The sequence below is a fragment of the Ostrea edulis genome, chromosome 9, assembly GCF_947568905.1.
Source record: "Ostrea edulis chromosome 9, xbOstEdul1.1, whole genome shotgun sequence".
NCBI lineage: Eukaryota > Metazoa > Mollusca > Bivalvia > Ostreida > Ostreidae > Ostrea > Ostrea edulis.
This window is the reverse complement of record NC_079172.1, coordinates 27,643,450-27,647,812: the sequence shown is the minus strand read 5'-3', so window position 1 is coordinate 27,647,812 and position 4,363 is coordinate 27,643,450. Positions and strand designations below refer to the sequence as shown.

The 4,363-nt window shown below is 36.0% G+C and overlaps 1 long non-coding RNA gene across 1 annotated transcript in view; it reads right to left on the bottom strand.

Annotated features, from left to right (window-relative positions):
- Window positions 1-2,296: 2,296 nt before the first annotated feature.
- Window positions 2,297-4,363, bottom strand: part of LOC125653219 (uncharacterized) — a 3,128-nt gene continuing 1,061 nt past the window's right edge. The window contains exons 2-3 of the long non-coding RNA XR_007361845.2: window positions 4,258-4,315; window positions 2,297-3,018 (exon numbers count right to left, since the gene is read on the bottom strand). This is a non-coding gene — a long non-coding RNA (uncharacterized LOC125653219). The remainder of the gene's footprint in view (window positions 3,019-4,257; window positions 4,316-4,363) is intronic.

Genomic DNA, 4,363 nt, shown 5'->3' with positions numbered 1-4,363 from the left:
TATATATATATGAAAATATCTAAAATAAGTCTTCTAAATTAAGCGGTAGCCCGATGACCGTAAATTATTAATGCGCAGGCCCGGTGGGCCAGTAAATATTTCCGGCGGAGATTAATAAGATTCCGCTATTAGAGTGCAATTCCTGGTAGGAAATCAGTGAAACAACCAGTTCTTACAGAGTAAGGGAAGTTGGCTCTAAGACGTATAAGGAAACAAAGCAACAAAGAAAATGATCAGCGTGTTTGGCAGAAGAACGGTCAACGATGGCCTCATATTTTGCATCTGGTGCAGAAAGGAAAGCATTGCAAATTGTGAGTTCATGTCCGGCTTGGATAATTCAGAACACGAAAATAGAAAATGACGTAAGCATTTTACCCTTAAGTAAACAAGAGGCCCATGGGCCACATCGCTCACCTGAGTCACATTGGCTCATATCTAAAGATGTTTCCTATTACGTTAATTGGTCTTGGGAGCTGTCACAATAGGGGACTAGTTAAGAGAAAAGCAGGCTGACATAATCAGAGTTGTGATTTAAACCCGGGACAGGGCCTGGTTGAAAATGGATTAAAAGCAAGTAAGTGTTGATTTCCTTGTCACAGTTTTGTGCATTGCTATCAAATGTTTGAAAACAACTTGTCTACTGCGTAAATCCAGGCAAATATAAGTGGAAACGTTGGTCGATTGAAGCATAAACTGTCACCAACTCCGGCATTTACATGTTTTCCAGAATCAAAACATGAATGCTTGCGAAGAGAAGTCGATGAAGGCTATAAACTGGTTCCCTGTTTATCTTGCTTCTCTACGGGTACAACAGGTATTAAAGCGCCAATTTTTGATGGCCAGGATTCGGGCTGTATCGTCATTTCACGCGTATAACGAGAGTTCCTTTCAAAACAACAACAACACTAACTTTGACGTCACAGTCAACTACACTACGTTACGAATACAGTGAAGTAGCTAGCCTGTGAAGCACGAAACTTCGTACCGTAGCGCAGTAGACTTTGACATCATAACTAGACTACACCGACTCTACCTTTCGGTATCTCTCTAGTGAGACATAAAAATCAACTGACCAATGAAATCGGCTCATTTGGGCTAACCAAAGTACCACTTACCCGTTGTTTGTGTGTAGCATCAATCAACAGGGAACCAGTTTATGAAGGCTACCCGTACGAAAATTTGCTCACGTAATTTTTAAAATTTCCTGGCGTACCCATAATTCTGAAAGTCCAGCTAGATTTTTAACAACAAATCCTATGGAAAATACTGACGTACATGAGGCGTACTCCGGGCGTAATTTAGCTTGAATTATGCAAATTAGTACGTCTAGATTAATAAGTACGCCTTTAAAAAGAAAATACGCCTCAACTAGGAAATACGTCTCTAGCGAAAATACACCCGTACAAAAAACAACAAATCCTATGAAAAATACTGGCGTAATTTAGCTTGAATTATGCAAATTAGTACGTCTAGATTAATAAGTACGCCTTTAAAAAGAAAATACGCCTCAACTAGGAAATACGTCTCTAGCAAAAATACACCCGTACAAAAACCCTCCAATTGTAGAAAGTACGCCTCAATAAGGAAATACGTCTTTAGCGAAAATACGCCTCATCAACAGCCAAGGCAAAAAAAATTACATACAGGAGTCTGCTTGTGGCCTGCATATTTAGTAACTCCTATATAACGGAATACAAGATTGAAAAAATAATGAACACAATAACTGACAGGTATTTGAAAATTGGAACTGTATTTAACAATACATAATTATGCCTGTGTAACAACTTAAATTTTTCATCAGTTGACAAGTACATTAATAATAATCACATAACTAACAAAGGAGATTGTACAGATGTATAGTAGTTTTAAATATTTCTAATAATATATGTAATATGTAGTTCAATAAGTAATTAATACAAATTCATAATGATCCTAAGGATGCAAACAAATTTTTAAAATGATAAAAAATAGACACATTATACATGTGATATTAAAATTCAAATACATCTCATGGAGTAGAGTTGAATTTTTTCCAATGATTTGTCAGTTTATGTCCCATAGAGTAAATTTTGTAAAAGGTTAATTACAAGGGGGTGCTATATCAGTAACAATTTTTGGACATTATATGAAACTTACAACAGTTACCATGTAATATTTCACAAAATTGACAATTATACCAATTTGAAATAAAAAGATTAAAAATTAGATTAGCCCATCGATGCGCATCCATCCCTCCCCCCCCCCCTCCCCATGCGTATAGATATGTAAAAAGCAAAATATTTATTAACATAACAGATTAATTTCTGACAAAAATTTGAATTTAGGTTATAAACATAATCAAAATGAAATTATACAATTAAAATCAGAGCTTAATTAATATTTTAAAACAATAGATCATGATGACTAGAAATAAACTGTAATAAGATTACTGTTTAAAAGCACTATGGTAATTCCGAACCACAGCAAATAATGTATATATATACTCTCCTTTGAATCCACAAATCATCAAACACTGAATCTTTGAGAAAAGACCATAGGCTAAGAGTGTTGAGATTTTGAATAGCACAGTCATCATTATTAGAGCAGTTGATTAAAAATAAATCTCAAAGAATTACATTCGAAATTTTGTTATTTGGCACAAGCACACGAGTATGACAGTAGGGTTCTTTCGAGTTGCTTACTGGCACAGGCTTATTTTAACTGCAAGGCACTGAGGTGTTGCTGACAGAGGTTAACACATCTCGACCATTAAGTACAACTGAGTTATTGTATGGCACAGACACACGAGTATAGCAGGGTTCTTTCAAGTTGCTGACTGGTACAGGTGTGTTGCTGATTGATGTAGTAGTCTTAAGCATACTGCTAGCTCCAGAAGTGTTGCCGACGAGTACTGGAACATTCGAACTGCAGGACTCGGGCACGTAATTACTGCTGGGTTCTACATTCTTGCATTTGCAAAGATTGCTGGTTTGAGTCTATTATTGCTTCTTTATTTCTTCTTGTTTTCGGCTTGAATTTCTGTTGAATAATGATGAAAATATAAGAAATGTCAGTAAACTTTTCTGAATATAGGGTTTAAAACCTGACGATACTTTCTTATGCAGAAAAAAATGTAAAGAATGCATTATCCAGGGTTCGAAATTAACTCATGTCCGTAAGTCCGAGACTAGTAAAAAACGTGTTGGACTAGTGAACGCTCTAGAGCACTAGTCCGTACGGACTAGTGAAAATCTGGAAATCAATCTTGAATATGGTAAAGATTTTTAGCAAGATTTGTCCCAGTCTCTTAGATGTTTGAACTTATGGTCGATTAATTACCTGCATGTTTAAGTGTTTGCGTGACTATGACATCCTGAGCTTCCAAACACATGGAGTGCATTCGAGACCGCCGTTCTTCGAACGTGCACAAATTGTCAAATTCCTGCCGATTCCGAACGCCGAGTACACATCACGAGAACGTATTCTAGGTGCAAGAATTGCAAGTAGTGTGGTCTGAGAACATGCACGTTTGTGCGCACATGTTCTCGTCATTCGCGACTCTAACCATAGACATATAACGGTTATATGTCTATGCTCTAACACAGTAGTTCATAACACTATAGCTCATGACTTGGTCAATCGAGTGAATTTTATTGACTTTATTGATAAAATTTCGAACTCCTGTGGCTCTAAGATCTGAGCACCAAAACCACAGGAATGTCGATCTCGAACGCACTTATGGATGTTTATAAAAGGATTAACTCGGAGATTAATATTGTATGCTTCTGAAGATCTAGAATGCGAAATAAAATATGGTGGTCTCTTTCTTCTGTATGTGTCAGAAATTAAATTGATTGCAACTGTGATGTGTTTGGTATCATTAAATACTGTTGAATAAAATGAAGATCATTTAATATGATGTACTGGACGGACTAGTGAAATGTTTTGCGGACTAGTGAACATCAACAGTGACTAGTCCGTACGGACTAGTGCTTGAAAAAGTTAATTTCGAACCCTGTTATCTATCTAGATACATTTGTTTACATAAACTTAAGATCATCTAACGTCTGTTTCTACTTTCACAACTAATTAATTTGCAATTCCTTGCCCCGCCCCCCAATTGTGTAGTGCAATACTACCTCCTATATATATCAAATGCAACTTTAGTAATGCAGGCAAAAAAAATGTATCAATTTGAAAAACTCAGCAAAGGTAACACCCAAACTGAACAGGTTCTATATATATTATAACACAAGACATGTTCATTGAATTACTAACCTTTTTTCTTCCTTTTAATTTCAGCATTTTATATTTTCCTTAGTTCAATCGTCACTATCTAGTGAGAACAAAATAAAGTGTTTTTTATTAATATGTAATAGGAGGC